Raw genomic sequence first — 20,722 nt, 5'->3', positions numbered from 1 at the left:
CACAGGTACGACAATAAAGCAAGAAGACAAGCAAAGTCATGTACATCGATGACTTGCATCCTGGATTTTAGTTGTATTTGTTGGTCAACTTTGAAACAAATTACTCAGGGAAAAGGGCCTTACTTGCAAAAGACAGAACAACAGATTTGTTTCTAATCCATTTATCAACTTAATATTCTAAAAATAATTTATTCAAACGCCTGTACCAAGGTAGGAACCTTCTCATTGCTTGTCTCATGTAAAAAAAACATAAAAAAATCTTTGTTGATTTAGTTTTCATTCACAATGCAGAGCATGCTACATGTATCAAGTGTCGATGGTATGTTTCCCTTTTGATTTTTGTTTGGTGTTTTTTATCGATTGATTGCTGTCGGATACGAATGCGGTTTTTTGGGGGGGAGGGGGACAGGGACCCATTCCTCTATATGGAGCTACATGAATGGTGAAAGCATAAACTTTCTACATGTCCCACAACATGGAAAGGACTATTTCAATATTTTGTACTTAAATGTTTCATTTAAAACTAAATTTTCTCTTTTGAGACATTATCTGTTATGTTCATACAATAATTTTAATTTAAATTGTATATTATTATGAATGAGCTTCTGGTTTGGAAAATATACACTCATGGCAAGTTATTACAGGTTCTTTCGGTCTCTTTAAACATACACCACTGTATGTCTCTTACAGTTTTTTTTAAATGTTCTTCCCTGCACACAATTACTTATTTGTATGTTATATTCTTGTAGGATGTTTATTCAATGATAAAATCCTGTTTAATAAACCGTATTAGACTCTTGGAATTCTTTATTCTGTTGCTGAAATCTAAAAAAAAAATTCAGGATACAATTTTCTTAAATAATCATCAAATACTACAGTAACCTTACCAATCAGGGTTATTATTAAGGAATTTAAAGATAAGTCCATATATTTAGCATTTCTGACATGTGCAATGGTGAGATTAAGGATTTTTTGTGATTTATAATTTATCATTGCCGTCTCCATGATAAACTAGAACAAGATAAAAAAAAATAATAACATTAACGGTACCAATTTTTCTGCACCAGATGCGCATTTCGACAACACTTGTCTCTTCAGTACGGAAGCCGATAAGGGCCATTCAAAAAAATAAATTATGTCGTAATTACGACTTAGCATGTCGTAATTTCGTTATAAATTGTCGTTATTACGACATCACTAGTGATGTCGTAATTTGGACATAACATGTCGTTATAACGACATCGCTATGTCGTAATTTCGACATATCATGTCGTTATAACGACTTCACTATGTCGTTTTAACGACATAGCTTTGTCGTAATAACGACATCGCTATTATATATAAAAGAATATGTATTATGATTGGCAAGAGACTAAATGACACAGAATTTAACTACTATAGGTCATTATAATGCCCCCAATAATTAGAAAAGCCCCCGCATATTCAGCTATAAAAGAGGGAGAAAAGATACCAGAGGGAGAGTCCCCGAAATGCTCTGTGGCAGACAGTGTTATTATTTTATTATTAGCCCCCTTGGTAAAACCCCGAATTTCATATTTAATGTATTTTATTTTTAAATAATTTGTATGACGCTTAATAAGTATATATTTGTTAATTGCATAGCTTTTTCTATTTGAAATCACTGGTTGAAGATTTTTATTCATATGGTAAAGTTTAATATTTGCGTCGTCGCAAAATCTTTGGTTACCTTCTTTGGATACATTCAGTGAGAAACTTAAATATTTTATAGATTCTGCCCAACTTGATAAGCCGATCGTGTAAAAGCCGTATAGCTAGGCAAGGTCTTTCAAAACTTACAGTAAGTTTGAAATATAAAAAAAAGGTCGTTCAAATCCTCCATATGTTGATGAAGTTAATTAAATAGAATAAGAATAAGATTGATTAGAATAAGATTAATAAGTACAATCTATCATGGGATTGTTATTAAAAGGGATGTGCAGGCAAACAAGGTTGTATTAAACTTCTATCAGTTGAAAGAATAATGTGTGGATTGATATAAGGGACTGCATTTGCAAGTCCAGCATCCCATCTCCCTGTAAATAAGCGCAAACTACATGGCTTCTTGTAATAAGGGTGAATTAAAGTATTTATTGCGCAATTTCTACTTTCAAACGTTGGGTACGATGTTCCTACAACACGTTACACTTAAAAAGCGGTGTCGAAGAGGGTTTTTAACTTCGTTTTATTCGGTTTTATACATTGTTGGTTGATTCTAGGTTTGTTCATTTGTTGATGTCATTTTATCAAAAATTACCTCGAGTTGTGGAAATCGAGGATTTTATAATGTTTACCCTTTAAGTTATTTCAACTAAAAACGCAGAACTGTCGCAAGTAATGTAGGAAGGAAAGGTGGGACGGAAGTACATGTATACGGTTTTCCATATTTTTTTTTATCATAGGATGTTTAACTTTCAAGGTGCATATCATCCATTGTGATATCATCTGTCATTGTAAATTATCTATATCTTAATTTATCCCCAATACAAGTATATTATCTGACACTCTGCAAGTAAATCGAACATTTTACTCTCGGTTAAATTTGAATAGAATTGTATTTTCCCTGGCAGATATGTTGTCGAAATACACCTCTTCAATTACTTGAACCTTAGCTTTAGAATAATTTCCCAAGTCATCTTCAGATATAACATTTTAAAATGTAGTAATCTACTCCTTGATCGTCAACGAAAACGGCATATATAATCTCGGGTTTTTATTAATACGATGAAACGGGTTTCGTCGCTGTTTGGGATTCGTCTTTCAATTACCTCCATTTCATGCACAAGTTTATATTGGCGAAAAAATCCGGCTTCGCTAGTACAGGAATTACTTTCATCACGACAATTATAACATGAATAGCAGGACAAATCGCGAAATAAAACATTCCGTGAACTGGTTTAAGTCTTTTAATATTGGTGATTGCACCTTTAAGTTACTGAAGTGACGACTTTGAATGATCTATTTCGGAGTACTTCCGTAACATAAATATCAATTCGCATTTTATATCTTTTAAATAACTCGTTAAAAGCTATATACGATTAATAAAAATTGCAAAATTTATCCTGTGTCGAAACTATGTTACCGGGCGGAGTCTATAGCAACATGCACTATTCTTTTTTTTCGGCAGCAATCATCAACCTCTTTTTCCAAATTTCATAACACGATTTGTTTTAATTATCATGAACATTTAATTGAAACTTTAGCACATGACTGTAACGTCGGAAATTAGCGTCTTTAGGATTTTAGACGTTTGTATAAATTGGCTTCCGTTTTGTATTGTATTGAAGCATTTTATTCCTTTAAGACCCAAATATGTAGTTAATAAGAAAAGAATTTTGGCATATTTGCTCTTCGTATGCATAACTTTTGCTCTCATCAACTTCACATATATTCTTCTATTCAACTCCATCAACAAATGGAAGTTTATAACGACCTTGACTGGCTATGCAGCCCTTGCACGGTGGGCTTCATTACGAACTTCAATGGAATCTATAAAATATATAAGTTCCTCACTGAAGGTATCCGCAGAAGGTAACCAAAGATTTTGCGAGGATGCAAATATCAAACTTTACAATATAAATAGAAATCTTTGAACAATGAATTCAAATTGCAAAACAGCTATGTAATTAACAAATATATACTTATTTAGCTTCATGTAAATTATTTAACAATAAAATACATTAAATATGAAATTTGTAGTTTTACCAAGGGAGATAATAATTAAATAATAACACTGTCTGCCACACATCATTTCGCTCTCTTATAGCTGATTATGCGGGGCTTAGCTTTTCTAATTATTGGGGGCATTATGATGACCTATAGTAGTTAATTTCTGTGTTATTTAGTCTCTTGACAATCATAATACATATTCTTTTATATATAATACTTTTATATGTATGCTATTTTTTTCATTTACATGTTGTACTGTTAAATCAATCATCCTTGATCAGAACGATAGTTGTATGTGTGAGTGTATGCGAGTGGGAGAGAAAGGCTTTTTATTTTTACTTTGTGTGATTAAATGCTTGTTATGAGCCCTATGATTAGGAAATAAAAATATCTTTATCTTTATCTTATCTTATAATAGCGATGTCGTTATTACGACAAAGCTATGTCGTTAAAACGACATAGTGATGTCGTTATTACGACATGATATGTCGAAATTACGTCATAGCGATGTCGTTATAACGACATGTTATGTCGAAATTACGACATAGTGATGTCGTAATAACGACATGCTTACGACATAAAATATTTTTTTTGAATGGCCCTTATCGGCTTCCGTACTTCAGTGATGCTTGTGGCCAAAATATTTAAAATCCAAAGCGTATATAAAAAAATGAAGAGCTATAATAAGTTAACCCTTAAAATTAGATCTATGAATATTGTTTAGTTATTGCTATAACATTGTTTTAATTATCTATAGTTCATGGATGGAGTATGATACATGCACATATATTATTTTTTAAATTCTATATTTGACTGATAAATACACTCACTTTTATAGTCAACATCACACTTTTACACTAACAGCAGCAACTACAGGTGAGACACAGAGTTCTGTGGATCCATTTAGAAAATGTCCAATCTATGTATCCCTATGAAGATTTCTTGTTCCCTAGTTTGGTAAAATAATTAAGCTCATTAGTATGCAGAGGAAAACAGTCTTTACAATTTTAAATAAGTGAACGGACAATGATAACGGATAAAAAATTATGAATATAGCAAAGTAGGCTAAAACAAATATGACAACCAATTCTTTTGAATGGATTTTTAAAAACTTTAATATAGGCTGATAAGACTTGAAAGAAACATATTCTTTCCCAACATGCCCAGAGCATGAGGAAAATTAACTCTCTGCAACTTAAAATTCAGGAACTAAATTGTGTACAAATTAAAATAAACAGCTGCGCCATGAGCGCATGATACGCCTGTTGTCTTGTGTGATAGTTTAATGCAATAATCATAAATAATTTTTGAGAAAGTTTTAAGCAATAACCATATATTGTTTTTGAGATACAGAGGGACAAATGAACCCCAAAAAAACTAAATATCACTACAATAAAATTTTGAATCAAAACAAAAAAGAATACAGATCTTAAGATTAATGTTACAAAGAAGTATGTAAAGTTTTAAGCAATAATCATAAATTGATTTTGAGATACGGCGTGACATGCATGTAAAAATGCCCTTCCCTTATTTACAAAATACTAAATGACTGAAAAATTAAATTTTAAATCATCACCAAAGAGTATACAGATCTTAAGATCAATATAAAAAAGAAGTGTGTAAAGTTTTAAGCAATAATCATAAATCGTTTTTGAGATACGGCGCGACATGTAAAAATCCCCTCCCCCTTTTTTACAAAATACTCAATAACTCAAAAATAAAATTTTGAATCATCACCAAAAAGTAAACAGATCTTAAAATTAATATAACTAAGAAGTGTGTAAAGTTTTAAGCAATAATCAAAAATTGTTTTTGATATACAGTGCGACATGTGAAAAAAAACACACACCTATTTTAGTTACAAAGTGCCGTAACTCAAAAAGTTTTAATCTTATTTTGACCAAAAAGTATACAGATCATTTGACTATCATAAGAAACAACTACAATAAGTTTCATGAAATTTAGATAAGTCGTTCCGTCAAGTTACGGCGCGACATGTTTACGCCGGACAGACAGACGGACACCGGACATTTGTATAACATAATACGTCCCGTCAAAATTTGACGGGCGTATAAAAAAGTAAAAATGAAGCTATGCTGCAGTAAAATATAAACTTGCGTAGCAACAGATCGAAATGATTATATCTATTCGTCAACTCCCCCCCCCCCCCAAAAAAAAAAAACCATCAAATTATTGTCCCCTTAAAACAAAATAACCCTTACCATGGCAACCATAAAAGAACCATTGTAGTACAGTTACAGATTGCATAACAATATACCCGGAGACAAATCATTAAGTGACACAGTTTTGATGGCAAAATCTAGTGGCGGATTCAGTAATTTCATAAGTGGGGGCCCGCTGACTGCCAAAGAGGGGCCTCGCTCCACTCAAGCTTCGGTGATTTCCTTTATAAGCAAGCAGGTTTTTTTCCCAAAAAGGGGGGCTGGACCCCCCTTAATCCGCCTCTGACATCATTTTCGGCAATTCGCAAGAGATTCACTTTTTATCGAGTATCGAGTTGCGAGTTAAGAAAGTCGAGTTGCGAGTATCGAGTTGTGAGTAACGAAAGTCGAGTTGCGAGTTACAAAAGTCGAGTTGAGTTGCGAGTTATAATATTAATAATAATAATAAAAACTCATTAGGATTAAACCAAATTTCAATAAGGCTCTCTACATACAATATCAACTACATAAATGAATAATTTACTAATATACAAATGTAAACAATAGATCTAAATAAACAAACTAAAATTACAACAACAACCAGGTGCTCTGCAGGGCACATCTTTATACCACCGCAGTGGTCCAACCCTGAACGGTTGGAGCAAATTTGGTCACAATATTCAAGCTTGATACTATCTGAATTTGGATTGTGATCGAATTTTTGTCATAATAAAGGTTTTTGTCACAAAATAAATGTGGCCAGAGATCTAACAAATCTACTGTACAATACTGTGCAATTGAAGGCTTCTTCTTGAAATTTTTCAAAATTCGAATTTCGAAAAATTTTGAAAAAAAGAAATCCCTTAAAAAATTAAACCCCCCCTAAAAGAAAAACTTATTGAAACCCCCTTTTTAAGCAATAACCCTTCAACTCAATCCCATCATTTCCCTTGTAGTATGGAACCTTGTTTTACAATTTCAGACAGATTCATTCACCTTAACAATTTTTGTTTGGAAACTAGAAACATGCTTCTTTTTTGCCTTTTTTTGGCCCCACTAATTCCTACATTTTTGGGCAATTATTCCAAAAATTAATCCTAGCCTCCCCTTTGTTATGTGAAACATTGTGGTACAATTTTAGAGAGGTCAATACAATAACACACAATTTATTGTCTTAAAACTAGAAAAATGCATGCTTTTGGTCACTTTTTGGCCTTTTATTCCTAAACTTTTGACCCATAACCCCGTAAACGAATCCAAACCTTCTACTTGTGGTTTTAAACATTGTGGTACAATTTCAGAGCAAATGAAATACTTATACACAAGTTAGTATCCTTAAACTAGAAAAATCCTTGTTTTGGGTTTCTTATTCCAAAACGGTTGGACAACCATCCCCAAAATCGATCCTAACCTTCCTTTTGTGGTATTGACCCTTCAGGAAAAAATCATTAAGATCTATTTTTTAAACTAAAGAAACTATCCGGAAACCAAATGGGCTTCGGACGACGCAGACGACAACGACATCATACCATTATACGATCCAAAAAAATGTTTGAGGTCGTATAAAAACACCTATAGTATAATACATTGTGGCTTAACTCATACATTTGACACTTAAAAAACTATAATGACTTGAAAGAGTATTTGAAAGAAGATATACTTTTTTATTTTTTTTTATTTCACTGGATAATGAATTCCACGCTTTTGGGCCACTAAAAGAACCAGATGCTCCGCAGGGCGCAGCTTTATACGAACACAAAAGCTCCCCAAATCAATCCCAACCTTCCTTTTGTCGTAATAAACCTTGTGTGCAAATTTCATAGATTTCTATTTTCTATTAGAAAAATGCTTGTTTTGGACCGTTTTTGGCCCCTAATTCCTAACCTATTGGGACCAAAACTCTCCAAATCAATCCCAACCTTCTTTTTGTGGTCATAAACCTTATATTAAAATCTAATAGAATTCTGTTTACTGAAAGTTCTTGTGCGAAAACCAAGTAAAATGCTATGTTGGACCCTTTTTGTCCCTAATTCCTAAACTGTTGGGACCAGAACTCCCAAAATCAATCCCAACCTTTCGTTTATGGTCATAAACCTAGTGTTTAAATTTCACAGGTTTCTATTTACTTATACTTAAGTTAAAGTGCGAAAACACCAAATGTTTTCGGACGACGACGACGACGACGACGCCAACGTCAAACCAATATACGACCGAGACCACAGTTGTCTGTTCTTTTTCGCTTCGCTTCGTTGTTTACGAATATAGTTCCTAGTTTTTACTCGTTTAAACTAATATGATATGTTACTTGTAACTTTTCTTTTGATTTAAAGTACCTAATACAATACCAAAGAGCTTCCAAAACTTACTGGAATTTATTACAGCTTTGTGTTTATTAACTTAATTCTCTGGTTGACGAGCTCTTTTGTGGCCGGTAACAGAGTAGAGAGTAAAATCACAAAAATACTGAACTTAAGGTCGTGATAACGTCGCTGTGAGATCGTAGCGCAATCTCTCCGAATAGAAACACGCTTTCGCTACGCTCTCGCAACGATTGTACAGCGACATTTGCGATCTTACTACGATCTTAGTGCGCTTTCACTACGCTTCTACCACGACCTAATTTCGCCACGACCGCACCACGATTGTTTTGGTTCAAAGTTGGCCACGCTCTTCACGATCTTGAAGACCTCACCTCAACCGTGGTACGACCTTACTGCGACCTACACGATCATCAAAATATGCATTTTTTCCATAGATCGTAGTGCGATCGTGGCTTAGTGGGACTGGGGTATAAGAGAAAACTCAATTCGGAACATCCATAATCACATGGCTAAATCAAATAACAAAACGCATAAAAAAAGGATAGACAAGAATTATCAATTTCCTAATTTGGTGTTTGTATGATCTATAAATTATATAAGTTTCTCACTGAATGTATGTATATATACAAAGAGGGTAACCAAAGTTTTTGCGACGATGCAAATATTAAACTTTATAATATAAATAAATATCTGTAACCAACGAATTCAAATAGCAAAAGCTATGCAATTAACAAATGTATACTTATATAAGCTTCATGTAAATTATTTAACAATGAAATACATTAATTATGAAATTTTAAGTTTTACCAAGGGCGCTAATAATTAATTAATAACACTGTCTACCACTCAGCATTTCGGGACACTCCCTCTGTTATCTTTCTTCCTCCTTTTATAGCTGACTATGCGGGGGCTTTTTCTAATTATTGAGGGCATTATGATGACATAAAGTTGCTAATGTTTGTGTCATATAGTCACAGAGTCATTCTCATCGCTTCCCTCAATCTTTATTCTATCACCAATAGTTTCAACACCTAGTCTGATCAAGTCTTGATCAGTAAGGTGCTGAAAAGTGTCATCTTCTATCCTATCATCTTTAAACTTTTTAATTTGAAAGATTTGCAGATAAAGTTCTGCAAGAGCACGTTGTATAGCAGACGACATGTTGACAGTATGAAAATAAATCCGAAAAAATTATACATGTTTTCGGTTATTTTCGGAAGTCTACCACCACCACATAATGAAAAAAAGCACTGAAAGTAATTGATTAGCCACCTAGTATAATATTTTTTAACCAAACATAAATCATTTTGACCACTGATCATAAAGTTGTTTGAACTGAACATAATATTTATTTTACTGAACATAATGATCAGTCTACAGAACATAATATTTATTTCACTCAACATAATGATAACAGTACTGATAATAAAGTGCTGCGCTTTAGCGCATGATACCCCCGTTGCTCTTTTAATTTGTTTTTGAAAGTGTTAGTTATTGTCCCAAAATTGGAAAATCCCCCCTTTTTTAAGCATAAAAATTCATAACACGGAAATGTAAAATCTTAAGTTTATAAAAATTGAAAGGGAGCTTACATCAATAGATATTAACAATTAACCAAAGTTTCATGGACATTGGTGAAAGCCTTTTTGAGTTATTGTCCAAAGTGTTAAAAATCCCCCTTTTTTATGAATAAAGCCCCATAAATCCAAAACTTAAAATCTGAAATTTATAAAAATTTAAAGGGAGCTTACATCAATAGATATAAACAATTCACCAAAGTTTCATGGACATTGATGAAAGCGTTTTTGAGTTATTGTCCGAAGTGTGGACGACGGACCCCCTTTTTTATGAATAAAGCCCCATAAATCCAAAACTTAAAATCTGAAATAAAAAAAAAAACGAGAGGGAGCTAACGTCAATAGATATAAACAATTCACTTAAGTTTCATGGAAATTGGTGAAAGCGTTTTTGAGTTATTGTCCGAAGTGTGGACGACGGTACGACAGACGGACGGACAACGGTATTCCATAATACGTCCCGTTTAAAGACGACGGGCGTATAAAAAGTGTGTTTGACCACTGAATATTTCGGTTTCTGTAATCAACATAATGAGAAATCTACATAATTACAATAATATGTTGACAGAAGATATTTTCAAAAGTACTGAATATAAAGACAATTTTAGTATATTGATTAAAGTGCTGAATATAATACCAGATCTGCACAATATAATGATTATTCTACTGATCATTATGATGTTATTGCTCAACATAATTGTTATACTACTGAACCATGTGAACATAATAAAAAGGGCACTCATAATCGAGAAAAAAACGCTGAAAATAATTAAATGTTCACAGCATATACTAAATATGAACAACTGAAGACGGCTATCAAAAATAGATTCTGGGTGTATCTGTGACTGGGAAATGTGTTGGTCTGGAACCACACACACACAATAAACAGTACGGACTCTGACTCTGGGACTAGCTCTTGTAACAAAAGACGACTCTGGTTAGCGCGATGTATAATTTAATAAGTTCAGCATGGAATACAATTGTACAGAGTTGGGACTGCTCAGTGTAATACTAAATCCAATCTGCCACATCAAAATAACAATATAGTTAATATAACAAACCAAAACTACTTGTACTTGACAAATATTTCTCTAAATGAGTGAGAAAATTCAAATAAGGGATAACAGAAAAATTAACACATACATGTAGATAATAATTAACAATTATAGAACATACAAACTTATTTATGGGATTAAAGCCTTGGCTTGTCAAATACGAATAATCTGAGACTACTATAAAATGTGTTATAGTAGTCTCAGGAATAATAGATCATTTTGAAGTAAAATGTCGCCATTTAAAAAAAACAAATTAAAACATAAATTTATTACAAAAAAATGTATATTAGCTTAATCTTCTAAACTTGACTTAAATCTTGCACAATAAAAAAGATCAAAATCCCTAGTAAAATATAGCAAATATAGCAAAATCACTGGTTTTACAAAATCTTTAACAAAATGTCCAAAAAGTATCAAAATATATACCGCATAGTCAGCTATAAAACTTAAAAGGCCCCGAAATAACAATGTAAAACGAGAAAACTAACGGCTTATTCATGTACAAAAAATGAACGAAAAACAAATTAAACAAACAACCACTGAATAAGTATACAAGACAAAAAGAAAAGGACAGTACAAAATATGTTAAGAATCTAATCTACAATAAAAATGAAAATAATCCTCGTACAAAATAAATATGTATATATAAAAAAAGGTGACTAGATGCCCTGCAATGGTAATTAGCATATTTCGAATTTTCTTATTACGTTTTTGACCAGCAATTTAAAAAAAATAGTTAATACATATTTGAACAATAAAACAAAGAATTTTTCATCATAGGATCGGGATAGTGTAACTTGATAAAGGAATTCGAATGTGAAATGGTAGTAGCTAACCACGGATCCAAGAAAAGACACGTATTATATATGCCAATAAACACGATATTAAAATAAGAAGATGAGGTATAATTTCTAATGTGATTTTTGTTTTAATACTACAAGCTATAACTACTGGAAGAAAAAGCTCAAGTAAAATTAAATTTTATCAAGGATTGGAGAGGCCTTGTTATCTGAAAGACAGAGAAAACAACATGATTTTTTTTATATCGGGAACTTTTCAATATTCCCAACTATAGAATCCGACAAATTAACGAAAACGTTTGTTTTTTTAGTGAGAACAACATTTTATCAAACCATATTTATATCTTCAATATAAAAATAAGGAGATGTGATAGGATTTTCAAAGTTAAAAAAATAAATGGATTTCAGCAATTATAGTCGGCAATAACAGGTTCCGACATGAAAAATAAGAATTAATACACAAACTGACGGCCTAATTCATAATAAAACAATTTACGAAAAACATATACATGTATGACATACACGAAAAACGGGCACAGGACGTTTGCGCTTTTTTACCTGTAAAACGATAGGACATTTGCGCTTCAAATACTATGGACATTTGCGCTTTTAATTTTGATTCACCTGTATTAATTTGACCGGACATTTGCGCGTTTTACCTATAGTCGACTACCTGTAATCTTCATGAGAAGTAACCATTACGTAAATAAATTTAACTTAAATTTGCTATTAGTTAGTTCACATTTACACAGTCTTGAACCTGGAGTTTAAAGTTATAGAGACTAGTAAAGGAAAAAAAATGTATGATGGATTTTTATATCGTTTCGACAAAACCCTAAACATTGGAGACCTTTCATGTAGGTGTACCGTTACACATTGTAATGCAAGAATTAAAACGGACAATGAGACTTCTAATATTCAGATGTTGAAGACCCAGTTGATGAAGATATGATGGCTGAAGCACCTAAAGAACCGAGATATTCCAAATTTGCAGACTACCTGACAGAAATCACACAATGCACAGTTTTACACGACTCATCCTGTAATTTTTATATTTTTGAAGAGCATTATTGAACAACAGTCAGTAAATTATATTAAGATTCGGTACATTGATGAACAGGCTCCCAAATCAAGGATTGAGAAGAAGAAACTCTATCTTTTAGCTGTACATAAACTTTTAAACATATATCAACAATGTGTCCCAAGCCCGGATAAAAGAGGAGGAAAGTCATAGATATATATATATATAAAGCGCAAATGTCCTAAGTAAAAAGCGCAAATGTCAATTTTTAAAAAGCACAAATTTCCTATGTTTTGAAGCGCAAGTGTCCACAAAAAAAAGCGCAAATGTCCTATGAAAAAGCGCAAACGTGCCGTGCCGGAAAAAACGACAAACACTGAACTACGGGCTTTTGACTTAAAACAGGTACATACAGAATTTGGCGGGGGTTAAAAATGTCTGTGTGCGCTCATTTCTAAAAAAGACAACCTATCACAACACAAGACTAAACTATAAAAAAAAAATCAGTTGAATGATCGGATCATCATTTAATACTATCAATAACAATATCAGATCAGGTGCGGGATCCAAACCACGGAACACCCTAAAATTCCACAAAATAAAAAAAAAATCGAAAAACTTGAATGGGGTTTCAATCACCAACACTCCCTCCCCTCAACTTTTTAGTGTGTAATTTAGGTATAAAAAATTGACAACAATACAAAAAATTACTAACTGATATTAAATTGTAAGAGAAAAAGGAGAGAAAATCATTCCAGACATGTGTTGCAGCATTGGATTACAGTAGTTTTAATAAATATTTATATGACAGAAGTATCATGGAAAACATAAACTAATTTTAAATCATGAATGTGGCAGAAGAGATAGTACACGGTTTATATTCTTCTCATAGATATCGTTCAGGAAGGCTCAGAGTGATTGTACAGTAAACTTGCAAGCGATTGTACAGTCAATAAAAATATCCGACATGGAGAAAATGAATATATTTGGATTTCTACTGGAACAATGACTTCAAAACTTTCAGACAGGTACGACTATATATCAGAAAAGGTACATGTGGAAATTCAGGTACAATGTAGCAAACATTGATTTTCTATGTTTTTTTAGACATTTTTCGATGTTTTTTTATACATTTTTGATCGCTGTTGTGAGACAAATTTGATCGTTTCACATGGAGCTCCATCATTCTAAGGAAAACGTTTGGATGCCCATAGCTTTCTTATTATTTTATTGGTTCTTTATAAGAATATTTTAGCTACCAAAACTTGAAGCAGAAACGTTACATAGCTATATATAGTAACATAAGAGTTCATCAAATTTTCATCAAGCAACTTGTTTTTTTGCAAATGTCGGGGCCCCTTTTGACAGTCTCCCGAGTGACCAAATTATTAGAAAACCGTACAGTTCCGTTTCCACACTATGGTACTGGTCTCTTCGAATAGAATCACGCTTTCACTACGCTCTCGCTATAATGATACAGCGACCTTTGCGATCTTACCACGACCTTAGTGCGAACTCACTAATACCTGATTCCACCACGATTGCTTTGAACATGTTCAAAGTTGTATACGCTCATCACGAACTTGAAGACCTCACCACGACCGTGATACGACCTTACTGTGATCTTCAAGATTGCACTACCATCGTCAACATTTGCATTTTTTCACAGATCGTAGTGTGACCGCGGAATTAAACTTTATTAGTTCAATAGAGCCACATGAGCTTAACAAAACACATATTACTACCCTTAGCCCCATATGTTTACCATTTCCTGGTAACAGGACTCAATTTGGCAAAAAAATAGGGAAAGTGTAGAGTTTTTAAATTAGCCAAATTATGTTTAATTAAAAGAAATAATATAGATATTCAGACATTTAAAACGTTTTCAGTTTAAAAAAAAACAAATAAAAATAGTGTTCAAAAGTAAACTTTCGTTAAAAAAATATGGATAATTTGAAGGAAAAAAAAAAATTGCACACATTTAAAGAACATTTTATATATAAAACATTCTTTACAAATAATATAACATAAAACAGATTATGTTTATCTGTTTATCTTTTAATACAACAAAGTTATGTATTCCTGTCGACAGGAAAAATATGTCCACAAATCAGAATTTTGAGCGTCCGTCGTCGTTAACTTATATACAAATTTTCTCCTCTGAAACTACTGGGCCAAATTTAACCAAACTTAGCCACAACCATGATTGGGGTATCTAGTTTAAAAATTGTGTCCGGTGACCCGCCAAACTAACCAAACTAACCAAGATGGCCCCCATGGTTAAAAATAGAACATAGGGGTTAAATGTATATTTTGGCTTATCATTCTGAAACCAAAGCATTTAGAGCAAATCCGAAGAGGGGTAAAATTGTTAACTAGGTCAAGATCTATCTGCCCTGAAATTTTCAGATGAATCGGACAATGGGTTGTTGGGTTACTGTCTCTGAATTGGTAATTTTAAGGAAATTTTGTCCGTTTTCTGTTATTATCTTGAAAATTATTATAGATAGAGATCAACTGTAAACAGCCATTATGTTCACCAAAGTAAGAATCATTATTTAAGTATATTTTTATATATCTGCTCTAAAATTTTCATATGAATTGTACAACTGGTTGGTTGGTTGCTGTCCCCCAATTGGTAATTTTTAAAGAAATTTAGCCGTTTTTGGTTATTATCTTGAATGCTATCATATATAGAGATAAACTGCAAATAGCATTAATGTTCAGCAAATTCAGATCTACATATAAGTCAACATGACCGAAATGGTCAATTGACCCCTTTAGGAGTTATTGTCCTTTATAGTCAATTTTTAACAATTTTCATTAATTTGGTAAATTTGGGTAAGTTTTTACAAAATGTGTTCCTCTGTAACTAAAGGGCCAAGTTCATTACAGATAGAGAAAATTGTAAGTAGCAAGAATGATGAGTAAAGTATGATCTACGAACAGATCACAATCACCAAAAAACAATTTTGTCATGAATCTATCGTTTTCCTTTGTTTAATACACTCATAAACCAAGGTTCGCAACACAGGCTTTAAGAGCCTCTAGTTATCCCTCATTGAAATTTGATGTCGTCCCTTAGGCCGTTAGTTTATTTCGTCTTAATTGTTTCACATTTTTTTTTGTCGTGGCCTTTTATAACTGATATACAGTATGGGTATTTGTCATTTTTTGTCAAAGGCCGCACGGTTGGTTATAATTGATAACACTACTTCATTGATCTCCAGTTGATAGTTGCCAAATTGGCAGTCATACCACATCTCCTTACTTGTTATGATATTGTATACATTTTTCGTACATGACTTTAAATTTCGCGTCCTGTTTAAACTATATATGAAATATTAGTCGCTTGACGTTAAAAGCAAACAACTATAACAATCAATCAATTTAAACTCGTGTGTAATAAGTAGAAAATCAATTAATTTTTGGGGTTAAAAGGGGGAGGTGGCAGGAGGTCTTTGAATATAAATATGGTGGCCTGGAAAGAGCTGGAATCAATAGGCATGCTTAGCGACAAGTTAAGACTTTAAAAATATTAAAAAAAATCCGCAAAAAATCGTGCTGCCCCATTCCCATCCTTAGAATAACAAAAGGCCGTACCCTTACTGTTATTGTCCGTGTGTTTTATTATTTATCCAGCTAGTTGTCCATATAGTGTCCTTCTAAGGAGGCAACTGTTTAATATTCTGGGGGGAGGGGGGGCCTTGATAATCACAAAAATAAATGGTTTGTTCTGTGGTAGTTTCAAAATACATAACCTGACTTACAATGCATTGAAAATAAACTCTGCAGGTCTATTCGAACGTATTAGATGGCAACAGTTTCTTCATAAAATCAATTTTTTCCCCAAAAAAGTCGTGAAACACTTCCGAAAAGTTCATATAATAAGATTATTAATATTATTTAAAATATACTTGAAATGTCTGAAAAAGGGTTTCATTTAACTTGAGCTATATTGTGTCAGATACACATACCTCACTTTTATTACAGGGCAGTAACTACATTGAGGCAAATTTAATGCTTACGTTATAATTTTATATATACTCAAAATTGGAACAAAAAAGAAGTATCAATTTAGATATTTCTCATCAGACTCGTTATTTTTCCTTAAATCTTTTATTTATTTATTTATTTAAAAGTCTAATTTTCTGTCAACCAATGTATTCGCTGATACTGTTTTTCTCTTTAGCCCTTTCCAGCCTATTTTGCTGCAATATACTTGATACATAATTTTCTAAAGTTGTTATTTTACAATTTTGTATGCCTCAATTATGGGCATTATGTTTTCTTGTCTGTGCGTGCACTCCTCCATCTGTCTGTCTCACTTCAAGTAAACGTTTGTGGTCGAGGTAGTTTTTAATAAAGTTGGGCCGTGTTCACACCAAACGCCGTGTAGAGTAAACATGTTTACAATTAGTTTAGTGTAGTGTACACTGGTTTCACATTACATTTGTTCACATCTATACACCTTGTTTAGCTACCTGTACATAAGATTTGTTCTCACTTGTAAACTATATGTCATTTAAATGTTCATTACGAAGAACTGAATTTAGATTTTTGGAAAATGTTTCTAGCGGTAACGGAACAACCATTTGACTTCAAAAAGGGGGGGATGGGATTGGTAATATTCCGATCCTCATTTTGTCATTTTGATAAAAAAAAAATTAAAAAAAATGGTCATACAGATGATAAAAAAATATTCTGAATCAAGAGTTTCCCCATACATTAAAGTGTTAAATATTGAAAAAAAAAGTATAAGATCACCAGCATCGAAAAAAAAGGAATAAAAACGTACGCGCGAAAAAAAATCTGACTCAGATAAAAAAATTACCCACCCCTTTTTTTTAAGTTAAGTGGTTGCTATTTTATGAAAGCCATTTTTATAATTTGCAGTAGTTTGAATATACAAGAGATGTCTCGATAATGCATTAGAAAACGTTAGCTGCAACAGCGTGCTTACAGCCGAAAAAAAGGATTGAGATATTAGGGATCACTACATTTTTATCTTTTCTGTTCGTTTCAAATGGTATTTCTTCTCTAAGGAGTATTTGGTAAAGGAATAGGGTAATGTTTTTTTTAATTTATTTTACGTGTTATTTAACGGATCTGAGATACAAGACAAACATATAAATTACCTCACACTTTTTTAAGTCGTGCATTTATGCGTGGATCGTTTTTTTAGTAAAGACCAGTGGCGAATATTTCTGTGTACGTCAAGTCGATTCGGGAAGACCTTTTCAAATGAATTAGGCAGCAACTATTTACTTTATTTTTTACTCAAAAATAGTTTTCTCCTTAAATATATACACGATAAAACTAATGTCCTAAATGCCTAGTTTTGTGTACACTTAACCTACACAAGGCCTACATTGACTATCGACTGTGTGTAGGTAAACCATGATTTAAACTACATGTAAACATTGAGTTTTATCAATGGGAACGCAATTGTGTTTAGTTTACGTGTGAGTTACACTAAGGCCGTGTTCACATTGACCTAAACTCGGTGTTATGTTAGTGTAACTCACACATAAACTAAACATAATTACGTTCCCATTGATAAAACTCAATGTTTACATGTAGTTTAAATCATGTTTTGCCTACATGCAGTCGATAGTCGATGTAGGCCTTGTGTAGGTTCAGTGTACACAAAACTAGGCATTCCGAACTGTAATTTTTCCATTTATACGTAAAAAAAGAAACGATTTTTATATAAAATTGATACTTATAACACTTATTAATAAAGTTCTTTACAGAAATATTTGTCTAAACTTGATATATTTGTTTGTTATAAAACACTTTACGTAGCCTTATTAGCCCCTTATCAAGACTCATCCATCATCTTTGCCGAACACATAATTTATTAGAAAAGGTCTTCCCATATCGACTGGACGTACACACCTGACAGAAATATTTGCCACTGGTATTTTTTCAAACAACGATTCACTCATTAATGCATTACTGAAAAAGGGTGAGGTTACTTGTTTGTTTGTGTAGAATCTCAGATCCGTTAAAATACAATTAGAAATAAAAAAAAATATCACCCTCTTCTTTTGCCAAAGAAAAACTTGTAGAAAAAATATCATTTGAAACAAACAGAAAAGATAGAAATGTACTGATCCTTTAAATCGCAATTCTTTTTCTCTGTCTATAAGCAAGCTGATGCAGCCTTTATTTCAATGCGTAGTCGAGACATCTTTAAACTACTGAAAATCATCCAGAATTACTTTCTTAAAGGAGCAACCACTCTACTTAAAAAACAAAGGGGGGGGAGGGGGGGTCTGAGTCCGAATTTTTTCTCGCGCGAAAGTTAATATTCATTTCGATGATAGCAATTCAATATTTAACACTATAATGTATGGGGAAACTTTGGATTCAGAATATTTTTTCATTCTAATCATCTGTATGACCCAATTTGTTTTTAATCAAATTGTGGAAAAATCCATCCCCCTTTTTTTTTAAAGTCAAATGGTCGTTCCCTTACTGCTAGAAAAGTTGTTTGAAAGTTTGAATTCGGTTTCTACGTAATGAACATTTAAATGACATATAGTTTACAAGTGTGAACAAACCTTATGTACAGGTAACTAAACAAGGTGTATAGATGTGGACAAATCTTATGTGAAACTAGTGTACAGTTCATTAAACCAAATGTAAACATGTTTACTGTACACGGCGTTTGGTGTGAACACGGCCTAACACAACACCGAATTTAGGTCAATGTGAACACGGCCTTGGATTCCAATCAACTTGAAACTTAGTAAACATGTTCCTTTTGTCTTTGTCTGAGTTGTCATTATAGATGGTCCTAGCTGTCGTTTTTAGACGGTCCGAGTTGTCCCAGGACGGACATGTTTTGCAACCAACTAAAATGCCCCAAGTTTGAACACGTTATTTGATTTCGTGATCACCATACTAACCAAATGAAATATGAACTACTTTGATATATTTCGTAACTTTTTACCTTAAAAAATCCTGGTCCTAAGTAGATTTGGAAGTTGTCGTCAGCAAAAGATTAAAACACCGTTCATTGCGGGCTTCCGTTGTCGTTGATTTCTATATTTTATGCAATGTCAATTTCATCATGCAATACTTTCTCCACAATCAGGGGTTCATTAAGGGATACAAACAGTTTGATATTTATGCTAATAATATATAACAGTTACGATTTAAAAATCAATTTTAATTTAGGTTACAGTAAGAAAAACACAATTTTAGATCAATGTCATAAAGATATAAACTTTTTAGTATTCTGAATAAAACTGGGGAAAGGAAGGGTGCAGTAAAATCTTGCCCTATCCCAGTTTCGCAGTCTCATACATATTTTTTGTATGAGGCTAAGAAACTGGGGAAGGGCGAGGTTCTACCGAGCCCTTCCCCAGTTTTGCGCCAAGCACAAAAAAAGTTTATATTTTTCTGACATTGACCTAATATTGCTTTTATACTGCAACATAAATTAATAAATTGATAGCTATTCAAATCGTAACACAAACGAAAGACTTATTTTCATCCCTTCATGGACCCCTGATTGTGGAGAAAGTGTGCCATGATGAAATTGACATCGTACACAATAGAGCTTTGTTACAATATTTTATATAAAATAAACACAACTAGTTGCAGTATAAAAAACATTTTATATTTTTCTGACATTGACCTTATATTGTATGTGTAGAAGTACTTAAAGATGACAAAAAGTTTAAGTTCTGAAAATTATTTAAATTTTCAGTACTGAAAAATGACTGAAATTTTCAGTACTGAAAAATGGCTGAAATTTTCAGTACTGAAAAATGGCTGAAATTTTCAGTACTGAAAAATGGCTGAAATTTTCAGTACTGATAAATGACTGAAATTTTCAGTACTGAAAAATGGCTGAAATTTTCAGTACTGATAAATGACTGAAATTTTCAGTGCTGTAAACAACTTTTTCTCAACATTACTGAAAATGATATAAAAATTTATGTACTGAATAGTGATGTTTCCTAAAAGTACTGTTTATATAGCGGCATTTAATGTACTGTTTAGTGATGTTTCCTAAAAGTACTGTTTATATAGCGGCATTTAATGTACTGTCTAGTAATGTTCCCTAAAAGTACTGTTTATAT

General features: G+C 32.6%; 1 long non-coding RNA gene across 1 annotated transcript; it reads right to left on the bottom strand.

Annotated features, from left to right (window-relative positions):
* Window positions 1-205: 205 nt before the first annotated feature.
* On the bottom strand, window positions 206-19,720 carry LOC134697200 (uncharacterized). The gene is made up of 3 exons (XR_010103082.1): window positions 19,585-19,720; window positions 4,518-4,636; window positions 206-825 (listed from the first exon to the last, which is right to left on the bottom strand). It is a non-coding gene; the product is annotated as an uncharacterized LOC134697200 (long non-coding RNA).
* Window positions 19,721-20,722: the final 1,002 nt, after the last annotated feature.

This window comes from Mytilus trossulus, chromosome 14 (assembly GCF_036588685.1).
Source record: "Mytilus trossulus isolate FHL-02 chromosome 14, PNRI_Mtr1.1.1.hap1, whole genome shotgun sequence".
Classification (NCBI taxonomy): domain Eukaryota; kingdom Metazoa; phylum Mollusca; class Bivalvia; order Mytilida; family Mytilidae; genus Mytilus; species Mytilus trossulus.
The sequence above is the reverse complement of the archived record's forward strand: the minus strand, read 5'-3'. Positions and strand labels throughout refer to the sequence as shown.